Below are 15,635 nucleotides of genomic sequence, written 5' to 3'. Positions count from 1 at the left end.
AACAGACCCCCGGCCAGAGTCAGGTACTGGACAATGACCAGTGCTGGTAGAACAGAACCCCGGCCAGAGTCAGGTACTGGACAATGACCAGCACTGGTAGAACAGACCCCCGGCCAGAGTCTGGTACTGGACAATGACCAGCGCTGGTAGAACAGAACCCCGGCCAGAGTCAGGTACTGGACAATGACCAGTGCTGGTAGAACAGAACCCCGGCCAGAGTCAGGTACTGGACAATGACCAGCGCTGGTAGAACAGAACCCCGGCCAGAGTCAGGTACTGGACAATGACCAGCGCTGGTAGAACAGAACCCCGGCCAGAGTCAGGTACTGGACAATGACCAGCGCTGGTAGAACAGAACCCCGGCCAGAGTCAGGTACTGGACAATGACCAGCGCTGGTAGAACAGAACCCCGGCCAGAGTCAGGTACTGGACAATGACCAGCGCTGGTAGAACAGAACCCCGGCCAGAGTCTGGTACTGGACAATGACCAGCGCTGGTAGAACAGAACCCCGGCCAGAGTCTGGTACTGGACAATGACCAGCGCTGGTAGAACAGAACCCCGGCCAGAGTCTGGTACTGGACAATGACCAGCGCTGGTAGAACAGAACCCCGGCCAGAGTCAGGTACTGGACAATGACCAGCGCTGGTAGAACAGAACCCCGGCCAGAGTCTGGTACTGGACAATGACCAGCGCTGGTAGAACAGAACCCCGGCCAGAGTCTGGTACTGGACAATGACCAGCGCTGGTAGAACAGAACCCCGGCCAGAGTCTGGTACTGGACAATGACCAGCGCTGGTAGAACAGAACCCCGGCCAGAGTCAGGTACTGGACAATGACCAGTGCTGGTAGAACAGAACCCCGGCCAGAGTCAGGTACTGGACAATGACCAGCGCTGGTAGAACAGAACCCCGGCCAGAGTCAGGTACTGGACAATGACCAGCGCTGGTAGAACAGAACTCCGGCCAGAGTCAGGTACTGGACAATGACCAGCGCTGGTAGAACAGAACCCCGGCCAGAGTCAGGTACTGGACAATGACCAGCGCTGGTAGAACAGAACCCCGGCCAGAGTCTGGTACTGGACAATGACCAGCGCTGGTAGAACAGAACCCCGGCCAGAGTCTGGTACTGGACAATGACCAGCGCTGGTAGAACAGAACCCCGGCCAGAGTCTGGTACTGGACAATGACCAGCGCTGGTAGAACAGAACCCCGGCCAGAGTCAGGTACTGGACAATGACCAGCGCTGGTAGAACAGAACCCCGGCCAGAGTCAGGTACTGGACAATGACCAGCGCTGGTAGAACAGAACCCCGGCCAGAGTCTGGTACTGGACAATGACCAGCGCTGGTAGAACAGAACCCCGGCCAGAGTCAGGTACTGGACAATGACCAGCGCTGGTAGAACAGAACCCCGGCCAGAGTCAGGTACTGGACAGTGACCAGTGCTGGTAGAACAGAACCCCGGCCAGAGTCAGGTACTGGACAATGACCAGCGCTGGTAGAACAGAACCCCGGCCAGAGTCTGGTACTGGACAATGACCAGCGCTGGTAGAACAGAACCCCGGCCAGAGTCAGGTACTGGACAATGACCAGCGCTGGTAGAACAGAACCCCGGCCAGAGTCAGGTACTGGACAGTGACCAGTGCTGGTAGAACAGAACCCCGGCCAGAGTCAGGTACTGGACAATGACCAGCGCTGGTAGAACAGAACCCCGGCCAGAGTCTGGTACTGGACAGTGACCAGTGCTGGTAGAACAGAACCCCGGCCAGAGTCAGGTACTGGACAATGACCAGCGCTGGTAGAACAGAACCCTGGCCAGAGTGAGGTACTGGACAATGACCAGCGCTGGTAGAACAGAACCCCGGCCAGAGTCAGGTACTGGACAGTGACCAGCGCTGGTAGAACAGAACCCCGGCCAGAGTCAGGTACTGGACAATGACCAGCGCTGGTAGAACAGACCCCCGGCCAGAGTCAGGTACTGGACAATGACCAGCGCTGGTAGAACAGACCCCCGGCCAGAGTCAGGTACTGGACAATGACCAGCGCTGGTAGAACAGAACCCCGGCCAGAGTCAGGTACTGGACAATGACCAGCGCTGGCAGAACAGAACCCCGGCCAGAGTCAGGTACTGGACAGTGACCAGCGCTGGTAGAACAGAACCCCGGCCAGAGTCAGGTACTGGACAATGACCAGCGCTGGTAGAACAGAACCCCGGCCAGAGTCAGGTACTGGACAATGACCAGCGCTGGTAGAACAGAACCCCGGCCAGAGTCAGGTACTGGACAATGACCAGCGCTGGTAGAACAGAACCCCGGCCAGAGTCAGGTACTGGACAATGACCAGCGCTGGTAGAACAGAACCCCGGCCAGAGTCAGGTACTGGACAATGACCAGTGCTGGTAGAACAGAACCCCGGCCAGAGTCAGGTACTGGACAATGACCAGTGCTGGTAGAACAGAACCCCGGCCAGAGTCAGGTACTGGACAATGACCAGCGCTGGTAGAACAGACCCCCGGCCAGAGTCAGGTACTGGACAATGACCAGTGCTGGTAGAACAGAACCCCGGCCAGAGTCAGGTACTGGACAATGACCAGCGCTGGTAGAACAGAACCCCGGCCAGAGTCAGGTACTGGACAATGACCAGCGCTGGTAGAACAGACCCCCGGCCAGAGTCAGGTACTGGACAATGACCAGTGCTGGTAGAACAGAACCCCGGCCAGAGTCAGGGACTGGACAATGACCAGCGCTGGTAGAACAGAACCCCGGCCAGAGTCAGGTACTGGACAATGACCAGCGCTGGTAGAACAGAACCCTGGCCAGAGTCAGGTACTGGACAATGACCAGCGCTGGTAGAACAGAACCCCGGCCAGAGTCAGGTACTGGACAATGACCAGTGCTGGTAGAACAGAACCCCGGCAAGAGTCAGGTACTGGACAATGACCAGTGCTGGTAGAACAGAACCCCGGCCAGAGTGAGGTACTGGACAATGACCAGTGCTGGTAGAACAGAACCCCGGCCAGAGTCAGGTACTGGACAATGACCAGTGCTGGTAGAACAGAACCCCGGCCAGAGTCAGGTATTGGACAATGACCAGCGCTGGTAGAACAGAACCCCGGCCAGAGTCAGGTACTGGACAGTGACCAGCGCTGGTAGAACAGAACCCCAGCCAGAGTCAGGGACTGGACAATGACCAGCGCTGGTAGAACAGAACCCCGGCCAGAGTCAGGTACTGGACAATGACCAGCGCTGGTAGAACAGAACCCCGGCCAGAGTCAGGTACTGGACAATGACCAGTGCTGGTAGAACAGAACCCCGGCCAGAGTCAGGTACTGGACAGTGACCAGTGCTGGTAGAACAGAACCCCGGCCAGAGTCAGGTACTGGACAGTGACCAGCGCTGGTAGAACAGAACCCCGGCCAGAGTCAGGTACTGGACAATGACCAGTGCTGGTAGAACAGAACCCCGGCCAGAGTCAGGTACTGGACAATGACCAGTGCTGGTAGAACAGAACCCCGGCCAGAGTCAGGTACTGGACAATGACCAGTGCTGGTAGAACAGAACCCCGGCCAGAGTCAGGTACTGGACAATGACCAGTGCTGGTAGAACAGAACCCCGGCCAGAGTCAGGTACTGGACAATGACCAGCGCTGGTAGAACAGAACCCTGGCCAGAGTCAGGTACTGGACAATGACCAGCGCTGGTAGAACAGACCCCCGGCCAGAGTCAGGTACTGGACAATGACCAGTGCTGGTAGAACAGAACCCCGGCCAGAGTCAGGGACTGGACAATGACCAGCGCTGGTAGAACAGAACCCCGGCCAGAGTCAGGTACTGGACAATGACCAGCGCTGGTAGAACAGAACCCCGGCCAGAGTCAGGTACTGGACAATGACCAGCGCTGGTAGAACAGAACCCCGGCCAGAGTCAGGTACTGGACAGTGACCAGTGCTGGTAGAACAGAACCCCAGCCAGAGTCAGGTACTGGACAATGACCAGTGCTGGTAGAACAGAACCCCGGCCAGAGTCAGGTACTGGACAATGACCAGCGCTGGTAGAACAGAACCCCGGCAAGAGTCAGGTACTGGACAATGACCAGTGCTGGTAGAACAGAACCCCGGCAAGAGTCAGGTACTGGACAATGACCAGTGCTGGTAGAACAGAACCCCGGCCAGAGTGAGGTACTGGACAATGACCAGTGCTGGTAGAACAGAACCCCGGCAAGAGTCAGGTACTGGACAATGACCAGTGCTGGTAGAACAGAACCCCGGCAAGAGTCAGGTACTGGACAATGACCAGTGCTGGTAGAACAGAACCCCGGCCAGAGTCAGGTACTGGACAATGACCAGTGCTGGTAGAACAGAACCCCGGCCAGAGTGAGGTACTGGACAATGACCAGTGCTGGTAGAACAGAACCCCGGCCAGAGTCAGGTACTGGACAGTGACCAGCGCTGGTAGAACAGAACCCCGGCCAGAGTCAGGTACTGGACAATGACCAGCGCTGGTAGAACAGAACCCCGGCCAGAGTCAGGTACTGGACAATGACCAGCGCTGGTAGAACAGAACCCCGGCCAGAGTCAGGTACTGGACAGTGACCAGTGCTGGTAGAACAGAACCCCGGCCAGAGTCAGGTACTGGACAATGACCAGTGCTGGTAGAACAGAACCCCGGCCAGAGTCAGGTACTGGACAATGACCAGTGCTGGTAGAACAGAACCCCGGCCAGAGTCAGGTATTGGACAATGACCAGCGCTGGTAGAACAGAACCCCGGCCAGAGTCAGGTACTGGACAATGACCAGCGCTGGTAGAACAGAACCCCGGCCAGAGTCAGGGACTGGACAATGACCAGCGCTGGTAGAACAGACCCCCGGCCAGAGTCAGGTACTGGACAATGACCAGCGCTGGTAGAACAGAACCCCGGCCAGAGTCAGGTACTGGACAATGACCAGTGCTGGTAGAACAGAACCCTGGCCAGAGTCAGGTACTGGACAATGACCAGTGCTGGTAGAACAGAACCCCGGCCAGAGTCAGGTACTGGACAATGACCAGTGCTGGTAGAACAGAACCCCGGCCAGAGTCAGGTACTGGACAATGACCAGTGCTGGTAGAACAGAACCCCGGCCAGAGTCAGGTACTGGACAATGACCAGCGCTGGTAGAACAGAACCCCGGCCAGAGTCAGGTACTGGACAATGACCAGTGCTGGTAGAACAGAACCCCGGCCAGAGTCAGGTACTGGACAATGACCAGTGCTGGTAGAACAGAACCCCAGCCAGAGTCAGGTACTGGACAATGACCAGCGCTGGTAGAACAGAACCCCGGCCAGAGTCAGGTACTGGACAGTGACCAGCGCTGGTAGAACAGAACCCCGGCCAGAGTCAGGTACTGGACAATGACCAGCGCTGGTAGAACAGAACCCCGGCCAGAGTCAGGTACTGGACAATGACCAGCGCTGGTAGAACAGAACCCCGGCAAGAGTCAGGTACTGGACAGTGACCAGCGCTGGTAGAACAGAACCCCGGCAAGAGTCACCGTCTTCAGGAGCAGAGGTACGAAAACTGGAGTTACAATAGAAAGTTTTCAATTATTAATAGTAATAATTATTCGTGAAGTTTATTTTTCTCTGCTCAATGTGTTCATGTACAATTCATTTGTGTACCATTTTAACATAGTCATGAACCCGTTTCAGGTTAATAATGTCTTTAAATAGTTCTTAACGGAAATTTGGTGCCAATACGAGATGAAATTAAACACCTCATGAGATTTGGGATCTTTTGAAAATGGACAGCCCCAAAACTGACTCCCCGAGAAACACAGTGAGATGTAGCACAATTGCTTTTACTTGTTTGATATGAGCATAACAGGAACAGAAGAGATCGGGTCCCAGCCTGTGGCCGAGCCAAGGATGCCGCTAAACTTCTAAACCGCCTATGCTGGTGCTGTGCTTCAACTTGGCGACTCTCGGTGCCCCACAGGGTCACTGCTGTGATCCAGAAGCTCTAACAGGTGAGCTGGGTACCAGTCAAACTGGCCTCCTACTCTGACTAAAGCTGGCCACCTTTTAATTTGACTCCATCTGACTGACTGTCTCCAGTGACAACACTTCACGCAAGAAATTTCTTTCCTCATTCGCCAGATGCTCGAACTAGTTTCATCTGGGAAGCTTGGCCGTTCTAGGGATTTTAACCCTCACACTGCTGGATAAACAGCACAGGGCTGGGGTAGAAAAATCCAGAGAGATACCCTTTACATTTTTGTTAGTAAAATGAAATTAATATTCCATGGTTCTGTGTGTTATCTGTTTAACTTCTGCTTGCATTCTGTCTTGGATACCAGGAGGTACCATGTCTAGTGTCTAACATTTGACATTTTGATAGCCCAGCTGATATTTTGATGGCCCGTGACTACAATACATTTTTAGCTCTCTCCCTTAAGCTAATCGTGCCGCGATGTTGGTAGTTGATCCGCTTAGGATTCTGTTGTTATTAATTGCTTCCTCGCAAGCGGGAAAATAGGCGACCATGGAGGAGTTGGGAGGCAGCAGAGTGTGAACAAAATGAGGTACAAACTCTGAACTTTGAACTTTTGCTGTTGAAGAAAAGCCACATCCCAAATACATATCCAGATTTCTTTCCATTGGCATTATTTTTGGAGGGAGCGTTCGGCTTAACATAAGAAATAGGAGCAGGAATAGGCCATTCGGCCCCTCAGCTAGTTGTGCCAGTTTAGCTTAGCAGCTGTACAAAAATGTTTATATTTCCCCCACTCTCCCCATCTTAAGATTTTTCGAACATTTCTGTGACCCTCCTATGCCATGTGGCAGTGTCCACTGCTGAGAGGATGAGCAGGCAAATTGTTTGAAGGCCTCTGCCAATGTTACCCTTGTGCTGGCTGCTAGAAGGTGAACAAGGGCAGCCTAGGATGGCATGGTTTCTGTGTTTCCCTCCCGTCCTGCAGACAAGGGCTTCATCGCCATTTAAAATGACAACAACAACAACTTGTATTTGTATAGCGCCTTTAACGTAGTAAAACGTCCCAAGGTGCTGCACAGGAGTATTTTAAGACAAAAAATTTGACACCGAGCCACATAAGGAGAAATTAGGGCAGGTGACCAAATGCTTGGTCAAAGAGGTAGGTTTTAAGGAGCATCTTAAAGGAGAAAAGGGAGGTAGCGAGATGGAGAGGTTTAGGCAGGGAATTCCAGAGCTTAGGGCCTCGGCAACAGAAGGCATGGCCACCAAAGGTTGAGCGATTATAATCAGGGATCCTCAAGAGGGCAGAATTAGAGGAGTGCAGATATCTCGGGGGGGCTGTGGGGCTGGAGGAGATTACAGAGATAGGGAGGGGCGAGGCCGTGGAGGGATTTGAAAACAAGGATGAGGATTTTGAAATCGAGGTGCTGCTTAACCGGGAGCCAATGTAGGTCAGCGAGCACAGGGGTGATGGGCAAACGGGACCTGGTGCGAGTTAGGACACGGGCAGCCGAGTTTTGGATGACCTCAAGTTTATGTAGGGTGGAATGTGGGAGGCCAGCCAGGAGTGCGTTGGAATAGTCAAGTCTAGAGGTAACAAAGTCATGGATGAGGGTTTCAGCAGCAGATGAGCTGAGGCAAGAGCGGAGACGGGCCATGTTACGGAGGTGGAAATAGGCGGTCTTTGTTATGCTGCGGATATGTGGTCGGAAGCTCATTTCAGGGTCAAATATGACCCCAAGGTTGCGAACAGTGTGGTTCAGCCTCAGACAGATGTTAGGGAGAGGGATGGAGTCAGTGGCTCAGGAGCGGAGTTTGTGGTGGGGACCGAAAACAATGGCTTCGGTCTTCCCAATATTTAATTGGAGAAAGTTTTTTCTCATCCAGAACTGTATGTCGGACAAGCAGTCTGACAATTTAGAGACCGTGGAGGGGTCGAGAGAAGAGGTAGTGAGGTAGAGTGAGGTAGACCCCTGAACTTTGATGGGGGCAGATTCTCCTCTTTAGTGCTTGGGCACCAAGCATCACCCGAGCGCAGGGCATAGAGAAAAACCGAGCAAGGAGGATCACAGATACGTAACGAACCTACCCAATTTCCCATCTGTCTAACCAGAAGGGCAGGCGGACTCCGTTATGACAGACAATCCTCCCCACCCAATTTTCCTCTTTGCTCTGTGCAATGCTTTCCACCCGAGCGCAAAAGAGGAAAATGGCCCAGATTCCCTCTGTCAACAGCCCAACTGGGATTTAAACCCTCTGGGTGTAGGAGTCCCTCTGGTCACAATGTGCAGTGACTTTGTGAACACATTCAGAAAAAAAACCATACACGGTCTCACCAGGCACACCAGCCAGAGGAAATCTGTAAATACATTCACAATGTGGCTACACAAAGCAACGAGAGGAATTCTTGCCCCACCTAGGCAATTTAAATTGATGTGAATTCAGACAAAACGTGCTCCTTGGCTTAAGTTCAGATCTAACAACAGAGATACATGACCAGGCAAGGGTTCAACTCTTTCAATGTGTTGCTCATTTGGAACCAACAGCACAACATAATTCAAGTGAATGCTCGTGTCAGCTGTGGCTCAGTGGGCAGCACCCTTGCCTCCGAGTTAGAAGGTTGTGGGTTCAAGTCCCACTCCAGAGACTTGAACACAAAAATCTAGGCTAACACTCCAGTGCAGTACTGAGGGAGTGCTGCACTGTCGGAGGTGCCGTCTTTCAGATGAGATGTTAAACCGAGGCTTCGTCTGCTCTCTCAGGTGGGCGTAAAAGATCTCATGGCCACTATTTCGAAGAAGAGCAGGGGAGTTCTCCCTGGTGTCCTGGACAATATTTATCCTTCGACCAACATAACAAAAACAGATGGGCCCAGAAATGTGGGTCCCAACGCGTGAGTGCACACGGGGTACTCACCCGTAGGCCCAACAAAAGTGCCGGTACTGCGCATGTGCGGGAAACCGGCACTTCCGTTCCCCTGAAAGAAGGGGTTGAGAGGTGGAACGCGTGCGACGGAGAGGCAGCGTGTGCGCATCGAACTTACGTTTTTTTTACAGGATTCTCCGGGAGGGTAAGTCTCCAGCAGTTACACTTTTAAAAAGCAGGCGTAAGGCCTGCTTTTAACAAGGTAAATGGTGAATTAATTAAAATTAAAACATTTTTTCCACAGGTTTATTATTTTTAAATACTTTAAAGAAAGGTAAGTTTATTTTTAGCCCCATTAGAAAATGTAATTAATTTTTTCAAAAATTTAAATTATTGTTTAAAATAGTTATTTCATGTAATTTATAGTTATTTTAAAAATGTGATGTTTTTAAAAAAAATTATTTGAAGTTTTAGTGATGTTTTGGGGTTTATAGTATTTATAGGTTTGACAGCTCTTCCTGTCAAACTTATGAATGAAGCATTCCCTGCTACCATTGGCTCTCCATGGCCCACGTGATCCCAGGGGACGCATCGAACTAACTGCGCCCCTGGGATACGCAAGCACTGCGTGCCGGCAGTTGGAGGAGGCCCAGGATCGGAATCCCACGGGGGCCCACAGCTCAACGGCCGGCGCGCTAGGTAAGTGCAGGTCGGGGGCTTGCACCCGCGGGAAGCCTCCGACCCGAATTTCTGGGCCAATATCTGGTCAATTTTCACGTTGCTGTTTGTGGGAGCTTGCTGTGCGCAAATTGGCTGCCGCGTTTCCCACATTACAACAGTGACTCCACTTCAAAAGTACTTCATTGGCTGTAAAGCGCTTTGAGACGTGCGGTGGTCCTGAAAGGCGCTATAGAAATGCAAGACTTTCTTTTTTACTCGATCAAAACCCCTTATGATTTTGAACACCTCTTTTAAATCTCCCCTTAACCTTCTCTGCTCTAAAGGGAACACCTCGGACTTTGCAAAGTCCCACAGCCTGGATAAAATAAACTGCAGCACTCTTCCTTCCAGCCTCCGTAAGACGAGACTGCTGCAGTAACACTGGTCACTTACTGTGATCCACGTGCTAAATGCAGCAACTTAAGCATAAGTCAGTGTACAGCGCATGAGATACATAATCAGACATTTCCATGTGTGGATGAAGTCGGCTTAATTAAGATAATCCCGATGGCTTTAGCAATTGTTTTTGTATTTACAAAGAGGGACTTTTCAATCATATCAGGACAATTTTATTTTAATCTAATTATTGTTCACGTGCAGTGACAGCAGTCACAAAGATTATATTGTGCAAGGCTTGAAATGGAAATTAATTGAAACATGCTCTTGCATGTCACCTGTCAGGCTCCAGCTTACGGGCTGCAACTTCATACTTGGTCCATCGAAGTAATTCGAATGAGTTTGTCCCTTCCCCTACCCCCACTTCACTCATGTACGCGCACTCCCTGCTGCTGCTGGAGCTTGGGCTCGAAACCCAACCCAGCACAAAGTCTGCACATGTTGACACTGAGATATTGTGGATATAATCAGCATGTGCCCCTGCTGACTCTTCCCCCCACCCACCACACAGGACTCGGGCGACCTAACAATCAGTGTTATTAGTTCGTGGCTGACATCATATTTTCTATTGTTAAGATCTAATCAAATTGACGAGGATTTAAAAAAAAATGAAAACACGAGCCGTTTAAACACGATTGAGCTGGCGATCGAGGCACCCAATGGGGTGGAGGCAATGCTTTGTATTTCTCCCCCTTGTTTAATTTACTTGCCTGTCGATGCATCTGTCCACAAATCTTCAGTGGAAAGCTACAACTTGGATGTCCGGTCCGGGACCCCCCCAAGCCCAGGAGTGCTAGAAGCGCCTTCAAGTTCACCCCAGCTGCAGTATAACTCCGGCCGAGGGTTGCCAACATTTTTTTAAATTCGCTTATGGGATGTGGGCGTCGCTGGTAAGGCCAGCATTTATTGCCCATCAGTAGTTGGGCAATAAATGGACATTTAGGAATGAGATGAGGAGAAATGTCTTCATTCAGAGATTTAAGAAGGAGATAGGTAGATTTCTAGACACAAAAGGCATCAAGGGGTATGGGGAGAGAGCAGGAATATGGTATTGAGATAGAGGATCAGCCATGATCATATTGAATGGCGGAGCAGGCTCGAAGGGCCAAATGGCCTACTCCTGCTCCTATTTTTTTTATGTTTCTATGTTTCTAGTTGCCCTTGAGAAGGTGGTGGTGAGCTGCCTTGACCCGCTGCAGTCCGTGTGGTGAAGGTGCTCCCACGGTGCTGTTAGGGAGAGAGTTCCGGGATTTTGATCCAGCGATGATGAAGGATCAGCGATATACTTCTAAGTCGGGATGGCATGTGACTTGGAGGGGAACTTGGAGGTGATGGTGTTCCCATGCGCCTGCTGCCCTTGTCCTTCTAGGTGGAAGAGGTCGCGGGTTTGGGAGGTGCTGCCGAAGAAGCCTTGGCGAGTTGCTGCAGTGCATCTTGTAGATGGTACACACTGCAGCCACGGTGCGCCGGTGGTGGAAGGAGTGAATGTTTAAGGTGGTGGATGGGGTGCCAATCAAGCGGGCCGCTTTGTCCTGGATGGTGTCGAGCTTCTGGAGTGTTGGACTCTGCTTGGACATGCTCCTGTAGGTTTCTTCACATGGCCTCTTGCTGCCCAGTGCCCCGCCCCCACACTCACGCCATTGGTCGTCCCACATGTCCATCCACACAGCGCTGCGCCTGCCTGCACCAACTGGACAGCGGTCACACTCTTTGTTACCTGATTGGTCAAACGGCTTTCCCCCGCGCCCTCCCCCCCCATCTCCACAAAGCGTGCAAAGGAAATTGATAAATACATAACTTTTTTTTAATGCCCTTATGATTTTTCCCTCGGGGTTGCTCGCAGGCAGTGTCTTGGAGATTAGTTGTTAATTCCTGAAGACTCCAGGCCAATCCTGGAGGGTTGTCGACCCAACTCCAGCTCGCTGGACCAGGTTGCCTCTTGGGCCTCCTGGCAGCTTGGAACAATTTGAATTGTTTTTTTTTTGTTTTAGTTGTCGCCCACGCTCTCCCAACATTAAAGATTCGCTGGTCGGGGAGCGGGGGTCCTGCACACGTACAAACACACACAGCTCTGATGCTACACCCTAGGTGCTGATCAGACTCGGGTCTGGCGTGGACTGATAAGGAGGGTCTGCCAACTACCCATTAAAGCCGGGCATACACTGATGCCGGTTGTTCGCCGTGGTAGCTCGGCAGCTTTTGTCTCCCTGGGCCACGTCCCATTTCCCCAGTTTCGGGGGGGGGTGTGAACGGGGGTAAATGGGAATCTTCTATGCCTCATTCTGCGTTGTTCTGTAAGCACCCAAGTGTGTGAATGTGCACAATGTCTACCCTGCCCTCCGCACCTACTCCAAACGGCAAGGCTAAGATCAGGAACTCACTTTTACAGAGAGGATAGCAAGGACCTGCCTGCTTTTCAAGCAAATAGTTCAATTGCCATGGATATCTTGCCCCTGGATGTGAGACTCAGGCAATCAGCCTGTAAGTCTTTAGACGCTTCTCGAGCTTGACTGATCAATAGTTCAATGCGCACACACTGTGCCTCTCTACCACTCACTCTATATTTAGCAACACTGAAAGATTCAATCTGGCCTGTCTGATTTAGTAACAGTTAAAAGGACTATTGCATTATATTTGACCAAATCCATTAATTAAAAGACATGCTACTGTGCTTTCCGCGAAAATTCACTGACCATTGTCACTTTCTATTTCTGTCCAACTTAGCGGTGATAATTGCTTCACAAATTGTTTGTCGTTCACTCCAATAGATTTAAACAAGGTTATGGCCATTATGTCCTGGGGGCGAGATGATGATGTCACTGAGAACAAGAACTTCCGAGGGCAAAGAGACTTCTTGCACTGGCAATCTGGCCCTGGGTGGAATTATGGGGCGACACCATTACCAGGCCCGTGCTCCGCGAGATGGACAAAAGTCATCAGCAACATTGACCTTCCCACTTACGAAGACTCGAAAAAACCCACCACGAAAGCGCTTAAAATCGTGCCGGCCATTCTGGGAAACAGCAACCACTGTTCAGGTACCGACCTGCTATCCAGATGGACGGAATTGTGGCACGCACGCAACATAAAGAACCAGCATCTCATCACTGACCCAACCACAGAGGTCCCTGGCTTCGACCTCCCTCGAAGACAGTGGACGGTGCTCAGCCGAGTCCGCACAAGGCACGGACGATGCGGTCACCTGCTCCACAAGCGGACGATGGACATCCCGAAGTGCGACTGTGGCCATGAGCCCCAGACCATGGAACACATCACATCAACCCGCCCACTGAGATCTGTTGCGGGAGGCACCTCATTTCCCCACTCGGCATCTCAGGAGGCCATCGAGTGGCGAGCCAAACTAGACAACTTTTCCCATCATATGAAACAACAACAACACCCATGTCCACGCTGCTTTTTCCACCCATCAGAAATTCCATCGCATCACTGGATTCCTGGGATCCAGGGCTTGGGGAGGATGTAAAAGGCCAGTTTCCTGAAAGCCATCGATTGCGCTCCTGTCTACATTGTAAGATTTATCTCTAGACCTCCCTCAGAGAGGCACAAGATGGCTGGTGTGGGGCTAGGGAAAAGGTCCCACTGGGGCAGTAGGAGGTCCGCCCTCTGAGGTCAGGGTTGGAGTATATATATGCTGTGGTGCTACACTCTGACCTGGGGTGTGATCGATGCTGACACCAGGAGGCAGTAATACCTCTTGGGCAAGAGCGCAAAACGGGCGGTACTGCATCAGCCTCCTGTTATAGGCTGAATATCGGGCAGTGTCTTTAGCAGGCAGCCATGCAATAACGGCCGTTTGGCGCTCTCGTCCAAGACACATTTCTACCCCAAGGTGCTTCATTAGCACTCCATCCACCACCTTAAACATTCACTCCCTCCACCACCGGCGTACCGTGGCTGCAGTGTGTACCATCTACAAGATGCACTGCAGCAACTCGCCAAGGCTTCTTCGGCAGCACCTCCCAAACCCACGACCTCTTCCACCTAGAAGGACAAGGGCAGCAGGCGCATGGGAACACCACCACCTCCAAGTTCCCCTCCAAGTCACACACCATCCTGACTTAGAAGTATATCGCTGATCATTCATCGTCACTGGGTCAAAATCCTGGAACTCCCTCCCTAACAGCACTGTGGGAGTACCTTCACCACACGGACTGCAGCGGTTCAAGATGGCGGCTCACCACCACCTTCTCAAGGGCAATTAGGGATGGGCAATAAATGCTGGCCTTGCCAGCGACGCCCACATCCCATGAACGAATAAAAAAAATGTTTTTAAATGAGAAAGTGTCACATCACATTCCCCAGCACCAACACCCCTCATCTTGACCACCAGCAAATTCACTGAAAAAAACTATTAAAAAAATGAAAACAGACTTGCCACGGTCCTCAGTCCTCAGTAGCGTCACAAGTCTCGACAGCCTGGGTTAAAGCTATCTGTTAATTCCTGCACTTTACACAGCTGGATAGCAAACTATATTGGGCAATGACGTTTCAGCTCACGCAGAGATTGAGCTTGAATTCAGTTGACCTTTAAGATAGATGCACGCTGTCAAAAAGAAATAAAGATCTCTCACTGTATGTACAAATCTATGGAGGTTTGAGTTATCTAATGCCATTGTGCAGATATGCTAGTATTTATTTTCTGTCAAAAGTGGCACATTCACTCTAAACTAACTGTAAAGAGCGACTGGTTAATAGTGATGGCAGTTATCTTGGGACAGATGTTCCTGTCATGAATCTTATGATCCATGAAGAAAGACTCATGAAATAACACTGGACGGCCAGCTGGTGGCACCGTCCAAGGAGTATAAATACTCGGGCGTGGGCCCAGCTTGCCCAGGACATTGTGTAAACAGGAACTAGTGAAAGATAACTAGACCTCCATGTTTTGAAACAAGTTGATTAATGCCTTGCTTTATACTCGAACCAAGTGCGTAGTGAGTTTCATTACGTCAGCTCCTCTTCAGCATAAGTGCTTGACGGGGCAGAAATGCTTATCACAAATCCGGGCCTAAGCTGGTCACGATTTTCCACCCCGGTTCTTGGCTGGGTTTGGAGCTGGCAGATACCGTCTGCAATTTGTGTAAAGGGGGTCGTGGGGAAGATGCCAGCCTTCAGCCCCAATGCATTGGAAGTCCTGATGGTTGAGGTGCAGCAAAGGAGGGTGTCTCTCTTCAGGGCAGAAGGCCAGCTGCCTCTGAAACTCAAGGCTCAAGCTACCTGGGAGGAGATTGCCCAGTGAGGGGATGCTGCCTCTCAGCTTTGGTGCACTTATAGAGGCACCGTGAGGAAGCATAGGCTTAGAGTAGGTGAGGAACCATCAATAAGTCCGTGTGCTTTAATGTCTCGGTTTCATGTGGTGTGTTTCTTGGGTTGGGTTCAAAGTGATAGTATGGGGTAGGACATGGGTAAGTCAGATTGAGTGAATTGACTTCACTGAGATTCAGCAATGCCTCGATTTTAAAGTTTTCATCCTTGTTTTCAAATCCCTCCAAGGTCTCGCCCCTCCCTACCTCTGTAATATCCTCAAAGCCTCCTTGAAAAAGTGTAACATCCCCACTGACACCTGGGAATCCCTGGCCCAAGACCGCACAAAGTGGAGGAGAAGCATCCGGGAAGGCGCCGAACACCTCGAGTCTCTTTGCCGGGAGCAAGCGGAAGCCAAGCGCAGGC

This window comes from Somniosus microcephalus, chromosome 33 (genome assembly GCF_052327205.1).
Source record: "Somniosus microcephalus isolate GS21.2 chromosome 33, FLI_Smic_1.0, whole genome shotgun sequence".
In the NCBI taxonomy this organism is placed as follows: domain Eukaryota; kingdom Metazoa; phylum Chordata; class Chondrichthyes; order Squaliformes; family Somniosidae; genus Somniosus; species Somniosus microcephalus.
Note: the sequence above shows the minus strand (reverse complement) of the source record.